The 17,197-nt window shown below is 32.5% G+C and overlaps 1 protein-coding gene across 2 annotated transcripts in view; it reads left to right on the forward strand.

Moving 5' to 3' along the window:
- Positions 1–5,631: 5,631 nt before the first annotated feature.
- The window catches only part of dyl (transmembrane protein dusky-like), a 42,355-nt gene continuing 30,789 nt past the window's right edge, over positions 5,632–17,197 (forward strand). The window contains exon 1 of one of the 2 annotated variants that reach the window (XM_074135277.1): positions 5,632–5,753. The gene's annotated coding sequence lies outside the window, so the exon portion shown is untranslated. Of the gene's footprint in view, positions 5,754–10,702; positions 10,822–17,197 lie in introns of those variants that run through there. The other variant, XM_074135276.1, reaches the window with a different exon arrangement.

A 17,197-nucleotide genomic window follows, 5' to 3' on the forward strand; every position in this document is an offset into this window, starting at 1 on the left:
AACAGCGCTGGTAAAAACAATCACTGCAGATGAACAGAACAAGCCAGGCAGACAACACAGGCAGGACTGAACTGGCAAGGAATTGCGCTATACACGTCTAGCGGCAGAAATGCGTACTACATAAGCTCCATGCGCGGCAACGCAATTCCGGTTATTTTTGGGTACCCCCTCGTATATATTTATTATATTATAGTAAAATATAATATATTATATTAAATTAATATTATATATTATATTAAAAATAAAAGATAGTGTGAAGTATGCAATAACGTTACTAAGACTAAAAAATTAAGACTAAGACTAAAAAAAAATGGTATGCGATAGAAGTAAACGGGTATCATACTTGGTATCAGGATATGCATATTACTTCAAAATGGCTCAAAAACTCAAAACAGCAAAATCACTGTAGACCTGTGTTATTACTATTGTTTTTTTTTTTCGCTTAATTGGTAAAGTTTGAATAGTGAAGTATGAAATTCCACACCCCGTCAACAACATCTAATTTGTTACCATTAACTGAAAACATCAGCGATTACTTCACTCTACTACTTTTCATTATTTCTAGTAGGCAACTTTTGAAAAACAATTTTACTGCACATCCTTTATCAGTATAATATAACAAAAACTAAATATCATAAAAACATTTAACAAGATCTCAATTAGGTATGTTGAAGAAAAATGATCATAGCCTAATTTGAGTGTGAAAAATGTTTTACTTACGAGAAAATATTAGGTGATTGGATCTATGATGCTAGTAATATCATTCGGTGACTGATTTTTTTTTTTTTTTTTTTACAGTGGAATTTAAATCCTCTCTAAGGAAGCAAACTCTGAAGATATATGATTGGCCACTACCGTCAGATCTGGAAAAAACAAACAAAAATTATTGAACAATATAAATGTTCGCATGAGCAGTAAAGATAAAAAACAAATCAGAACTCCCCTAGTCAAGTCATTGTTCATAAAATATCACTGACAAGATTACAATTTTCAAGCTTTCTTCCCCAAGATAATATTAAATTATTAAATCATTTCCGCCTGTATTGTACTAGCGTTCTGATCTATACTCCACCTAACTTCCTACTTCTGGTTATTGTTTCTTTTCTTGTTCAGAATAATGAAAGAATCTTGTTTCATAAAAGGAAATTTTCATAATAAATCTATATGTATAGTACGTATAAATCTATTATAAATGGATTGTTGAAAAAAAAACCTATCAAAATGCTTTATTCAAAATTTTTTTTAAAAAAATAAAATAATAATTACTCGTATAATGTGTCAGATTTCCACGGTTAAATGTTTGGGGCGTTATTTCAGCGTTCTTGGTAAACTGAGCGAAATTCTGAATACGGGCTTACTTACATGAAGGATGTGACTCCCTGCAATGGATAAGAGTAATTATCGAAAACTGAGTATAAAAACCACGAAAATAAGGGTCAGATCTACCACATTTCCGACATTCAGAAAAGAATTTGGGGCCGCAAGTGGGCTACCCCTGTACAATACAGGGTGTATACGGAGGAGTGGTCGAAACTTAGGGAGGTGATTCAGCTGCTCAAATGCAACAAAAAATATTCTCTTCACTTTGGCCCGATTCTCAATAATGTCCAAGATATTTGCATTTTTAACTTTTCCGACCATACTCGCGTTTTTCACCATAAAAACGGCCGTAACTTTTCTATCCTTTATCCTACAACAAATCTGCTTATTCCAAACGAAAGAGCATTAAATTTCCTATAAATCTGCTTGGTACAGAGCCTCAAAACGATTCTTATAACAATGAAATTTTTACTTAAAAGAATTTCGTTATCGATGATTTTTGTTAAAATTTTCAACTGCATTTTCTCAATGGTTAATGAATCAAGGAATCACATAATTTCAGAAAAAGTTGCGCATTTATTGAGCTTCAAGATAATATGGATTTTTTTGGTTTTTAATAAAACCCTACCCCGAACAGAGGGGTGTAAATGCAGAAAACTGGGATTTTGCGTAACCGACTTTTCATTACTAATTTACTCAAATGTCAATTTTTGGAGCAGGAACAAAAAGAAAAGTAACCATTTTAGTTTTGTACAATTATTATTTAATAAAACGGAAGTAAAATATAAAGTAGCAATAAAACGCAGTAGTTGACTACAATTGTTGGTGCAACTCATTTGAATGACATAATGGAGGTTTTTTTGATCAAAGTTAATTAATAATCATTCAAAAATAAAATGGTTATTTTCTTTTTTGTTCCTTCTCCAAAAATTGATTAGTTTTGAATTATTATTAATTAACTTTGATGGAAAAAACCTCCATTATGTCGTTAAAATATGTTGCACAAACAATTGTAGTCAAGAAACTAAAAATTTGCCACAATCCTTTCCCACTTCCTTGTTTGAATAGTTCGAACGATTTTTGTAGCAATTTTAACTAGGCACCTGCCTATTGTACTTTTGCACTTCTGTGTTTTATTGCTACTTTATTTTTTACTTCCGTTTTATTGAATAATAATTGTGAAAAAATAAAATGGTTACTAAAATGGTGGAAATTGATATTTGAGTAAATTAGTAATGAAAAGTCAGTTCGCAAAATCTCTGTTTTCTGCATTTACATCCCTCTGTTCGGGGTAGGGTTTTATTAAAAACCAAAAAAATCCATATGGTCTTGAAGCTCAATAAATGCGCAACTTTTTCTGAAATTATGTGATTCCTTGATTCATTAACCATTGAGAAAATGCAGCTGAAAATTTTAACAAAAATCATCGAGAACGAAATTTTTAGACTTTCAAGTAAAAATTTCATTGTTATAAGAATCGTTTTGAGGCTCTGTACCAAGCAGATTTATAGGAAATTTAATGCTCTTTCGTTTGGAATAAGCAGATTTGTTGTAGGATAAAGGATAGAAAAGTTACGGCCGTTTTTATGGTGAAAAACGCGAATATCGACGGAAAAGTTAAAAATGCAAATATCTTGGACACTATTGAGAATCGGGCCAAAGTGAAGAGAATATTTTTTGTTGCATTTGAGCTGCAGAATCACCTCCCGAAGTTTCGACCACTCCTCCGTATACACCCTGTATTATAGCGCTGGAATTATTGATATTATACTCAAGAGATAGGTGGTTTCTATAATTGTGCAAAATTGTATGCAGTTCAAGATAGTAGAATGCCCAATATTAGGGGATACAAGTAGTGGGAGTTTGTAAATGAACTTACATGAGAAATCTTCAACTTGATATAGCCATATCCTAGGCTTTTCGGACCTTAAAAAATGAGGCATTCCATTAGTTGTTTTTAGGAAGCATCTGTTAGAGATCTCAAACTTTTATATGGACCAACAGCCTGGTCTAAGGCAGAGGTTAGCGAAGGATGTGTAGCGGGTAAGTGATGCTTTACCCCATTACGCTAGTGGCTGCAATATAAGAAAAAGTATAAATATCAGAAGGAATATAAAATAATAAATAACACGGATGAGTTTGTTTCCAATTTAAATCTGAAATTTGTGATATATTGTATGACAAAATTATTGTGACGAAAATTGCTGTATTGTAGCAGCATTATTTTGTATAAAACAGGAAAAAATTAAAAGTAGAAATGCTCACACACACATATATGCATTTATATAGTATATGTATATACATGTGTAAGTTAATACTGAAAAAAATAATTAAATAATTCAATTTGAAATGAGGTAACGAGGCTGAAGGAACCGGAGAGATAGCAACTATGTTAGTAAACGGGATATTTCATCTATTAGAGATATAAAAGAGAATAATTTGTGCGCCTTTGGTTCAATGCTCACTACAGATGATGTCAATACTAATCTCTTAATTACAATTTATAAAAATAATTGAGTAATAAATTATTCTTTAAATTGATAAAACAGATCTTTCATAAACATTATTTGATGTTAAAAAAAAGAAGAAGAAATTAAATGTCAATTATGTCACTCATTAAGAACATTTATTATTTATTTCAAAGCGAGGGCACAACGTCCCTTGAAGAGACAAAAAAAAGTTCACCACAATTTCCTAAAGTTGGCTTAATTTTGGGCTAATTAAAGAATTTATTTTTTGTTCACTTTCACTTAGAACTGCAACTGATTCTAATTGGAAGTAAGTTGAGGTTTATTACATCTGTTTACTATAAAACTAATGTTTTTATAGAGTTTATTTCATCCATAGATAAATGCCCATTTTGTAAAATTGATTGTTATTAAACGTACCTTACGAAGGTAATGTAAGTCGGTTTTAGCTACAAAGACATTTTTAAACTAAGCCCTTCTTGTCACGTCACCATGCTCACTATTTCGTGGAACCGAGCCTGCGTTTACTGTCACGAAACAATTTTATTACAGAGTAATTAAGAATTGAATGATATACCAATTGGAGAAGCATTGAAGGGGCACACATACAAATAAAAGTTCATGTTTTAGGTAGAGAGGTAAGAGATTTTGTCTCATAGAGGGCTAAGTATTTTAACGGAATTAGCACCATGTTGTAGTTAAATAGATATAAAAAGGTTTGACTTAATTTCATCCTGTCGTATATATGAATGGATCCGAAGAGTTTGATGACAAAACTCCGTCATCCAAACCTTTTTATCTTGTTTTTGATCGCTTTAAAGTACAAACTGAAAAAGCGGAAAGAATAAATATCAATTTCGTAAAGGTTGTGAACATTTTTTGACAATTGTAACTTCACAAATAGTATAAATATTATTAAACAGTAAGAGAAAATCGTGCTTTTTGTAGCCACTAAGACACAGTTGGTACTACTTAATCCACCTGATGCACGTTTGGATTCCCCTTTTTAAAACCTACTTACATACGTTTACTTAAAACTTAAATGCAAATTGATAATTTTGTCCGTGAAAATTTGATTAAAAAATTAGTTGAAAACAATTTAGACAAACAACATCCTCCATATATTTTTGAAAAGCCCTGAAGAGCAAGAAGAGTACTTCTAGAAATTAAAAAAAACAAAACAAAACACACTTAAAGGATCCTCTACTTTAAGAATTTTGAAAGATTTCGAGTAAAGATAAAATGCTGAAATGAACAAAATCTTTAGTTTTCGGTGTATAATTTAGGCCATGATTTCATAGCTTTATAAGCAATCAGGATGTGAATTAATTGAGTAAAAAGAGATCATACGAAATTCTAGATATAGATAGCGTTTTTCAGATAGAAATTAAATTATACAGCAAGTACATACATCTGTACTATGACTCAATCACTTTCATTCTGTAAAAAAAAACCAAAAAACTAACAATGGATAGATTCAGTTAGAATATAAACCAGGACCTAACGCTGGTTGATTGAGGAATGACCTAGTAGGGAACAGAGTATAATCAACCCGGACCTTGGTTTATGTAACCGAGAAAACAAAAAAACCTCATTACGCAACGTTGACACATTCCCGACAACCCAACCAAGATACAGATCGTAAAGTTATGAACAATAATAATGGTTTCAGAAAGGCGGGAAAGTCCCAATACATTGCGCACCTTATGCTCCCTCAGCGGCGTTCAGTGTTTTAGTGACGGCGAGGTGGGGGAGCCACTTTCCCCTGTATCTATATAAGATAGTCTGTCATCCCTACCTGCCCATAATAATTTCTTGTACCCATTAACGAAGATTGTGCTCAAATAGAATTCTAGTGTGCAGTAGTATTTAATTTTTGTTTGTAGAAAAGTGTCATCCACTTTTGGATAGTTCTCCACTAAAATTCAACCAATTGGATTAATCTGGTCCACCTGTGCAATATACGTAAGTACATTTTTATTTACTAACCCTGGACATATATAAGTTTGCCGGCAAATTCTTAGTAAATTTATACAACTTGCTTGTACAGAATTTTCATTTTTTTCAACAATTTAAAGTTTTTCCAAGGTTGTTTTAAAGACACTTACAAAAAATTATGTTGTTAACGCATAAATAAATCAAAAGATTTTTTTTTAAATTGATCAGGTCATAAATAAATCCTTATTAGTGATTTCAATCTACGCAAGTAATGATGAGTTTATTGTTAATTCTTGAATCAATTCCACAGCACTTCTTGATTAAGTGATGTGTCAAATTTACAAAGAGGTGCTACTATCTATTTTGTTCTCTTATCATTCACATGAAGTGAGGAAATACAGAAGTTATTAAAGCTTTAAATATTCACTGCAAAATGAATTTTAAATGGTTATAAAACATCACCTCGAACAAGTATAGAGCAAGTATAGTTAACCAGTTATATTTTTAAAATTGATTTTTTACCGGGAACACATTTTTGTGGTCATTTAAACTCACAACGAGATCTGTACGAATGTTTGTGAACTGAATACCTCAAAAGTTTTGTAGGAAGCTTAAAACTTAGTGTTCCATTTTGATACTGGTGGTAAGCGATACTAAGATTCCGCACTAATCCGTTAATAAGAACTGTGACCTATGGGGTTTTTCTGACATGGGATTTTTACATAAATGGCTCCTAAGATAATAAATTGAAATTTAAACCAAACATCCTTCCAGGTTACAAAATAAAGCACGACATGAATGTATCTTTATCAGAAAATGTTTTAGATTTTTTTTTTGCGTACAAAGTTATCAAAAATATTTAAAGGTAAAGATGGTACTAGTTAGTTATTTGTACTGGGCTCTAAATATCTTCTTAGATATACTATCCTGCACTACTCCCTTCATCTTGGCTTATACTCGTATTTCTGCGACAATTTTTCTTTTATTATAGGACTAGTTTAATTCAAAAATTAAAATTAGTGAATAAGCTTACGAGACAGTACCTATTGTTAATAAATGAATCTTCAAACACTTGAGTACAGAGATGACCGTTTCCGTGTTAAAAAGCTCCCAACTGTTTTAATTACGCTATTCGGCAAAACTGGTACCCGTTAGGACAGAAATTTAAATAACCCAAAATTCAAAATGTAAAATTCAATTGGTTCTGACTATATTGAACATAAAGCTTAATCAATATTTCCGCGGGGTGAATAAAAAAAAAAAGTTTAGAAAATTATTTTTACATATGGAATTACTTTTACTAGACCACAAAAAATGCCATAGAAGATGTACAAATCACAGGGCATTTTATCTGTGGTATAAAAACCTTTTCAAATACAAAAAATCTGAATATACTTGATGTCTTATACATATGGCATTTTTGTAGCACAGACTTATGTTTTGTATAACAATAGTAACTAAATAGCAAAATGTAAATCATTGTATATGACTACTCAATGATAGACCTTAAAGTTGTATTGCGGGTCCTTTCAGAAATTAGAAGTTAATCAAAAGATTCCGTGCGGATTGATAATTAAACTGTTTCGTACACCTCAACAGCCGAGAAACTATATTAATTTATCCTAATTATTTTGTCGTTACTTTTTGAAGTTATCAAAATTTATAACATTATTCAAAATCAAAACCATCATTATTCAAAATAGAAATATGTGGTTACATATTATCTAAGCTTTGGATTTTATTTAACGGTTAATAAAAAAAAACAAAGTAAAGAATGTTTGTATTCACCTTAAAAACATAAAGTGTGCCTTATATTAGAAATAAACAAATACGAGTGGGTATTCATCATAATTAATTTGTTCTAAAAGGTAAATAAGGCGAACGGTCATTGTTCTTGAAAAGAAGTTCAAGGAAACAAAGTGAACTGCAAACATCTTAAGGACCTTGATCAGTAAAGTATACAGTACTACTACACTGACAGTATACTGTCTATACACACACTATGGTGTGTACACTTTACAAATTTTTAGTGATCTGTGCTATAATAGTAGTACTATTGAAATGAACTGCAGGGCCACATATCTGAACTCAGTTTTTAAAGAAGTTTCTTAGTAATTATTCCTCAAACACCTTTTGCCACACGAATTTATTGTATATTTCCAATTAATTATATAAACATTTCTATCGCTTGTAAGTGATAAAAATACCTCTATTTGCTTTTATATATTTTTTTATATTAAAAATAAAGTTATTTTGGAAAGATATCCGCAAAGATATCATTGTATAACACAATGTAATTATTAATTATTTATTAGTGTGTTTATCTAACAGTAATGTTAGGTTTGAATTCTTTATTATTTTATTTCGTAGAATTCAAATGCTATCCATTTTTAAGGCTTGGATTTTTTCGACCTAAAATCTCAGCTTAATTCTTAACAAATCTGATTTAGAGAATGAGTTCTGGTTTTGCTATTTTTGTCTACAAAATTTTTTTTACTTATTTTGTATTAATCGGATATTTTGATAAAGAATGAAATCCTAGCACAGAGAAAATGTCAATCTTTCATTCTTAGATCTCTCTAATCACGTTACTTTTTGTGAACTATAGCGTATTAAAACTGTCCGGTAGGACAGTTGTATAAGGGTTGATCATCAAAAACTGCACGAAAAAGCGTAACGTTGAAAAACACCCAACTTTGACAATTTTTTTCTCTTTTTCTATAAAAGATAAAATTCCCAAATTTTCTTTAAATTATAGGGCAAACCCTCCTTTATAACTGTAATTTTTTTGTAACAACCCAGATCTAATAGGTTTCGAGAAAAAAGTTGCCAAAAATGAGCAAAAACGGCTTTTTCAAAAAATGTTCTTGTTCTTGTTCTTCTTGTTCTTCTTCTTCTTCTTCTTCTTCTTCTTCTTCTTGTTACCTTTTTTGTAAACAACGTAGCGCCTAAACGCGTGAACCGATTTTCATAAATGAGGTGTCATTCGATTCGGAATTTTATGTAGATGTGCCTTTTGGGGGGTCTCGATGCTGTACATCGAATGGGAGAGGAGTTAGCCCCCTTTATGTAAGGCCACCTCCAAAATTATTATTACTAATTACTCTGTAAATCTTGGCCCGATTTTGATAAAATATGGTAGGGTGATAGGGTTAGGGCTCCCCTACGTAACATTAAAGCGACGATCAGCTCTTACACTTTTTAAGGGGAAGTATAGCAATCGTTGCAAATTATCGACTCGTGAACCGATTTGCATGAATGAAGGGTCATTCGAATCGAAATTTTGTACAGATTTGCACTTTAAAAGTCTCGACGCCGTGCCTCGTAAGGAGGGGAGTTTGCCCCACCCAATCATTTATTAGTTTCAATTTTCTATTTGGGTTCTAAGTTGCTTCAGTCACGAAAATTTGGTGAACTGAAAGAGCGAATTTCTCTTTTCTTTGTCGTTTTTTGAAAAAAAAAGTCCAAGATTTTGTTTTTTTGGGGGGAAGGGCCCTTGCATTGCGATCCCTCATATTCTTCATACATCTATAGTGGCGTTAAAATTACTGCATAAATGCTTATAACTTTTGCAACATTTTCAATATTATTTTATTTTTTTTATACTTGGTAAATAATAACTTAAAAACCCTACTCTAAAGAGCCTTTCTTTTAGTAGTGGATGGACGTCTGTAATGTGCAGTTTTAAAATAATATTGTCAGTTTAGATGCGTGAAAGTTGGTTACATTTTATTAGCCTTTAAGTAATTATATGAGTCTGGATAAGTCAGTATTGTGTTTGAAGTTAGTCAGATGTGGGCAGTTCGTCTGTAATATCGCCCTCCATAGCTGATCCCTACCGTTCGTGTACTCACTGTAGGCCCAGATAATGTGATTTTCTAAACAATGAAGTGAGGCTTATAGTAGTTAAACAATTTATATTGATTTTTTCTGCCAAAAGTGAAGAAAACATACTTATGTGTTGTCCCACTAGGTGGATAGAGACTAGAATGTGATGTAAGCAGTCAACAGCACACTTCTACAACATAGAAGTAATAATCTTTAAGATAAATTTTTAAATACAAATAATACAAGAACTAGGAAGGAGTGATATATTTCGAATTTGTTCCCGATAAACTTACTCCCAACAAGCTGATAGGACCAACTCAATAAGTTCCACCATCCGGTAATGAACAATTGCATACAAGGTTTTCCAGAAAGATAAAAATCTTGCCACTATAGGGTACAAAATTAAGAACTAGATGGCACTGAATTTTTTTTTTTTACACTATTATTGTTGTACAGACATTTTTGTTTCGGTACCTTATAAAAGGAATATCTTATGAGTTTCTTGAGATCGAAACTACCCAATATCCTGAAGGAATCCAAAATTTGTACAAGAAAGTAAATAACAAAGGCCTAGAAAATAGAAATTAAACAACTTCATCGAAGCAACACCAAAGATGACGAAATAAATGTGTTGTCGATAATTGCAACTATTTAGTAGATGAAGTGGAAACATCTATTAAAAGTAGTAGCATCACCATGTGGGTCTTTAGAAAGCCATTTATTAGAAAGTTGGCGCTCACCGATTGGGGTGAGGACAAGTTAATAACTTGATGGCACTGCAAAAGAGTTAACGTTTCTGCGTGAAGAATAAAGTTATTCTTTTTTTTTTTTTAAAAAAAAAAACTATTATTTAAAATGAAAAGGATATTCCTTGAAAGATGTTAATGCCAAGGTTTAATTAAGAAGGAAGGTTTCAGTTCGCACTTCTTATAATCTGAAGAGAGGTAGGTTTTTTTTTCTCTCTCCACCTGCTGCTATGATTGTTGTTGTTCATGCTGGGAGAACCACTCTTAAGAGCCGGATCTTCAGTAAAGTGTCCTTGAGAGTAAGAAGTAGGTCAGTGGGGTGGTTCTAGTCGGGAAGAGCTGAAGCGCAGGCGCACTAAGAAGGAGTGGCGAGTCCAGTCGGTATGCCCTCCCCGTCTTACTGACCCAGTCTCCAGCTACTTCTCACTGTGCCGTCTATCAGTGCGTATACCCAACGTTCGCGTATCCATCAACCACCTGCTGTTCCACTACTACCTCATAGGATAACTCACTTATATAAGGTACTTTTTCCATTGTTTTTTTTTCCTTTTATAATTATTTGTACAAACATTATCAATTTTTAACATCAGTAAAAAAATAATTTCATGTCAAAACATTTTTTTTTTTGGATACGGACCAGTAAATAAAAAAGCACACCAGTCCGGAAAGGCTTCAAGGCCATAGAAAGTTGTTCTTTATAGGGTGACCAGCTATGCGTAAAGAAAGGGCTTCCCTTCACCTTGTTCTTCACTATATTTTTTTGTGGGTTTCCACTTACTTTCTAATTAAAAACTTTTATTTCAGTTACAAATATACATGTTATGTTCTAGAAACCTTTCATGCGTCTATTGAAATGAAGAAACCAGTCTTTAAGTTAAAACGCTTAGTGGCATAATCATTGGCCAAAAACAAACGAAAGTGTTCAATCTAGAGACCTCGCTAAAAATTTACGAAATACTCAAATATGAGCTAGATAGCTCTAAGAGTTCTGGTGGATCTGCAGACTTGATACAACTACAAGACTCATGAGCCTGCTGTGTTTGGTTAATGGTTCTGCTCGAGTGAGGTAGATACACCGCTCCAAGTGTTCAGCTCTTATAAAAGAATGAAGTTACACAAATTGGGCGTGTAAGTACTATGGCAATGAACCATATAGCGGCGCTTTTGGGTTTGACTTTTGCATTAGGCTTGCATAGAGTATATCCTTTTACCTTTGATTTAAATAAAAGGGGAATGTAACAATTGATCCTTACAGGACGCAGTGACTATACTGTGTGAACAGTTTAACTCATTTCCCCTTTATTTATATCTACTGAACATAACAGAAAACAAACAAAAAAATTACCCAAGAAATCCTAAATGAAAATTCATTTCTGTTGACAGCAGAAACCTCCAAAAATGTTTCGTTCGAATCCATCATCTGGTGATTATTAATTTATTTACTGGCGTAGTTTCAGGATTTTTGGTAAACTTGTGCAGTCCTTTAAAACACTCTTTGCAGTACAATTTCTTCACCTGAAACATTTAGTAACAATTGTTTAAGAAAATTCATCAATAACAACTAAAAGAATACTGTTTAGTGTAAGTCTGATGAATGTCTCATCAAATCCGATTTTTTTTCTTTTTCTTTAACGCTAAAATCTTATTCATGCAATAGTGACTTACAATTAAATGAAAAATTAGATAATATTTAAAACCATTTATTGGAACCAATCGCAAACTGCCCAATTTTCACGATAAAGAATATCATTTAGATAATATTGCGATTTCTACACCAGCATTGTTTTCTGTTTTAAAAGTAATTTTATTCAAATACAGTTTGTGAACTTTAATACACTGCTCTCTGAATTTTGAAGTTTAAATTGAGACTACCTTTTGCTCCGTGTACCAGTAATACTTATACTTATATACACAAAATATACTAGAGCGTTAAAAATCAATATGTAATATCTTTAATAACAATACAAATATTTATTAATTTCCTTATTTGTGGCGGAACTGCTTTACACACGCATAGAAATGAACGAGCTTTAATAACAATACAAATATTTATTAATTTCCTTATTTGTGGCGGAACTGCTTTACACACGCATAGAAATGAACGAGCTTTAATAACAATACAAATATTTATTAATTTCCTTATTTGTGGCGGAACTGCTTTACACACGCATAGAAATGAACGAGCTTTAATAACAATACAAATATTTATTAATTTCCTTATTTGTGGCGGAACTGCTTTACACACGCTTAGAAATGAACGAGCTTTAATAACAATACAAATATTTATTAATTTCCTTATTTGTGGCGGAACTGCTTTACACACGCATAGAAATGAACGAGCTTTAATAACAATACAAATATTTATTAATTTCCTTATTTGTGGCGGAACTGCTTTACACACGCATAGAAATGAACGAGCTTTAATAACAATACAAATATTTATTAATTTCCTTATTTGTGGCGGAACTGCTTTACACACGCATAGAAATGAACGAGTATACCAAGCCGGCCTATTAAAGGGGTGGGGAACCAAGAACTACGACTACGTCGTGAGAGGGGGTGACCTGGTCTCGAAACATGCATTACCCTCGATCTTGGCCGGATCTGCTACTACCCCAGACAACTCTTGTTTCCTTTTTTTCTTGTCTGTCATTTCAACTTAATTAGAAATTAATGTTTTCTTTTCTCAATAGGGACGACAGATAGAAAAAGGATTCTTTAAATAATGTATCTTCCTAAAATAATAGTTTTCTTTCTGAATAATAATGATAATAAAAAGCTGTGAAAATTTATTTTGCGATCAATAGTGCAAATGATTAATTAATTGCTAAGCACAGCTTCTGCCTGGTAGAATGGGATAATGAATAAATGCTTTCTATTTTGTATACGTTTTCCTCTAATACTACAAATGCTTTGACTACTCTTTAAGTAAAAAATCAGGGGCGGTCACTTATTGGATATTCTTTCACTTCAGTTCCCAGGACCTATCTTATACATTTCATAAAAATTTACTACTTGTATTTTACTATATACAAACAGAGGTGTCACTTTACTCTAATAAATCAGAATTTCGGGAGAATTTAATAGAGAACATTTGTGGGTTACAGCTTCTAAGAATTCCGTGAAAAATCAGTTTTCTTAAAAAGATTTTCAATCAAAAGTGGCAGGTCTTTATCTATTAGAATTTAATTGACAAACATTGAAAACTGATAAAATATTCAACAGTCCTTCATAACTAGGTGGAACAGTAGTTGTTCCATAATTGGACATTTATACCTAAATGTGCCTGGATTGCATATTCTGTCGCCATATATCAGCACTGTGATTAATCCGATAACTCTCAACTAAAAATCAGTCCGACCTGCCTGCAATATTTTTGTTTTTGAATTATGCTGTATATATTAACAGAAAAAGCGTCCAGCAAAGACCATTTTTTGGAATATTAGTACCTCGGAGGGAAAAGGCACCATGTCACAAAAAGTAAATTTTACAGGAGAGCCAAATGAAGATATTTTTCCAAATTCATTTTTTGTTCCACTTTTCTGGTTATACTCTTTCTTGTACTTCTCACCATAATTATTATAGTTGGTATGGCCACTTTAACTCCCATATTTTAAAATATTTTATTTTGATCTCCATTGTGAAAAAATTTATGCCCATGTAGTGCCTTTTACTCTTAAGCAATGAAGTATCATAGCGCTTTTTAAAAATACATAAATCGCTTAATAGTAAACATAGGACATAGTGCTTTACACCTGTAGAAAGAGCAACAAAAAATTTGTAAAATGATGCCAAAATCTGAAAATCGAAAAAAATGGACATGGTGCCTTTTCCCTCCGAGGTACAGATTTAATTTTTTTATTTACAGTAACAAGAGACGAAAACTAAAAAAGTATACTTGGATAAAGATAACTTCAGTTTGGTCTAATTAAATAATGTACCGAGCATGGATGAATTTTTCCTTTTCTGCTTAGTGTAATTGCAACTCTAAATTTCAGGCAATATTGCTGAATAGTATTTTGAAAACCGATAAAATAAATATACTTCTCCTTTGGACAGACAATTACGCAATGTTTATTTGTCACCCGTGCTCCACATCTTATAGGAAACAAGTGTTATCCTCTACTTATAGAGCGCAGTATTCTGCAGTAGACGAGCATATCTTTTATTTGTGAACATACAAATTACTCTAGCATAGCAAATGATGGACTGTTTTCATGTGCCAAGAGAGAAACAGATGTCTACGAGTGTAGGCATCGAGAAAACAAATCTACCAAAGCTCAAATCTTTATCACCAAAATGATTCTAGGAAAGGCAAGAAAATATAACGTCCAGATGTACTACTTACTTTTGGACTTCGCACCAGACTTCAGGTGACTTCGTCACCGTTCGTAGAGAAAATTACATAATGGGTTTTTCTAAAATGAGTGGAATCGCACCGCTTCGAAAGGAAATGCAAAATCGTGACAACTTTCTAACCGAATTCTAGAAGCATGTGGTTTGCTAAGGCGTAATCTAGCAAACAGTACAATATTGCACAAATCGATGGCCATGTAGATGATGTCAACATTATGGGTAGGTCCTTCCTTCACTGAAATGGAAAAACTGATCTGAGTTACTAAGAAGTGGAATTGGTAGTTAAGGAGACCAAAATTAAATATTTGCACGCAACTGCACTGATCAAACCCAATGGTCATGTAAACATAAAAGGCTTAACATATAACGAAAGTAGTTAAAAAACTGAAACTTTTTGAAAAGAAGATTCTTCCTAAAGTGGAAAACCAGGAGAAGACATTCTAATGTGAAGTTAATGTGTCTATTCCAGACCAGGACGTCAATAAACGGATTACGTTGTATAGGCTGCATTGTATTGATCATTTGATTAGTAAGGCAAATGACAAAGTCGTCAGAAAGATAATAGAGAATGGTTGGATCGAGGGTTTATGTGGGAAGATTGACCTAGGGCTGGAGAACGTGATCTGGAACGCTTCTTTAAAGGATATAGGCGGACAAGAGATATTTTGCTGAAATATGTATACCGGGATGTCAAAGAGCCCGAAACCAAGGTCTGTCACACCTCTGGGTACTAGACGAGTAGGACGCTTTAAATTGCAGTGGATGTATGGAGTTATAGTATTTCAGAATCATGTTGAACGCCCGTAATTAGGAAGCCGCATCTTAACTGGAAGAGCTGGCAGACGCGGTGACCAGAGCCTATTGATGACCTGTAGAGTTCATACAGAAAAATGAGAAATCGTCTGTATAGGTTCAGCGTTTCAAAGTGTGAGGGTGTGGAATTGAGAGTTAGGGTTTACCTGAGTTGCCCTAAATCTAAATAGTTGGCCCCACTGCAAAAATATAGCGTTTTGAGTACAGGGATATCATCAAGAATAAACTCTCGAAGATTTAAGGTATACTGAACACTTGGTATGGCAAAAAATTGAACCAATAATTAAATTTTTGTAGCACTAAGCACACCATCTTTTGATTTTCTGCGCTATTTCTTCCTTAGTTACATTTAATTGGGTAAAATGGTATTCAATATTATACAGGTAAAAGTACATCACTGCCAAAATAAAAAAAGATTCTAAAATCCGACATAATTTTCGCCTAATAAAGGAGGTGAGAGAAAGTTTGAAAGGATGCAATATCTATTTGAGATCCAAATTTCAAGACAAGCATGAGATAACTTTATATTTTATGCACTAAATAACAAACAATAAGATCCAGTAATTTATACCGTTCATTACTTCCTTCTTCCATAGTTTTAATGTGTGAAAAGATTAAATTAAAGAAAATGCAATTCACAACAACTGTCTTATATGTTACAAGAAACTGTATAATAGAAAACCACAATACGCGCATTTTATTATTATAATTGTTTCAAATTAGTCCCAATTCGTTTTGTGGGAGTGTGCTAAATTATTTTAGGTCACTTAAATTATTTGCGTACAAAAGTTTACTTTTTTTAAAAGTACTAGGCAAAAAATTGTTATTTTGTTACTCTTTCTTAAACCTGAAAAGAGGAAGTATTGCATTCTCCAGATAAATTCTATTTTGGGTTTCACTAAGCCTACAGTTCTGAGATCTGCTGTTCAAAAAAAAGGGGTTTTGAATTAACACTTATTTACAATAATTAAAATAAGTGGGTAACAAGCAATTGCGGCCAAGGATACTTAAATTCGTTTCGATTCCTATTTAACTTTTAGAAATTTAATTTTTTTAAGTGATATTAAGTTAGATTTATGGTTTAGATTGCAGATGAAATACGAAAATTTAGGATTCGGTACCAATTACTATGAATTGTAAATTTTATAGATCTTACAATTCATTTTTACATTAAAATCTTTACGATTGAAATATGATGATTCGTAAATGGCCTAAGTAACGCAAATATAAGGACTTGTTCAAAAAAGTTTATGGAAATGTTCGACACCACGGTAGCCAAACGGTTAGATACTTAACTCGTTAACATAATGACTTTTTGTGAGGATTCCTGGTCTTGGATTTTATTTAATGGCCAATATGAGAATTTTAATGTAAACTTGTAAAACTAGCCTTCTTCCACGACACCTAATTTGGTACTTGGACGTTAAGCCCGTCTAAAAAAAATGGCATTTCATTCTTTATTTTTGGAGGTTGGAAGGGGGGGGGGTGATTGGGCACAGCCCTCTAGATATAAGCAACTTTAGCAAGTACATACTAGTACATATTATTTGTGGTGATGAAAAGTCTAGATTAACAAACAATGCACTAAATAAGTTGTAGAAAAATATTTATTGTCTTTTGGTAGAAGGAGAGAAGAGGAACTATCGAAAGCAGGTCAAGTTTTGCGATGGTGCAGATTTTAGATTTTGTATTTTCATTTAAGATATTAGTTTTGCATCCTCTGATAAA

Source organism: Rhodnius prolixus, unplaced genomic scaffold (assembly GCF_049639745.1).
Source record: "Rhodnius prolixus isolate KJV_2025 unplaced genomic scaffold, Rpr scaffold_5, whole genome shotgun sequence".
NCBI lineage: Eukaryota > Metazoa > Arthropoda > Insecta > Hemiptera > Reduviidae > Rhodnius > Rhodnius prolixus.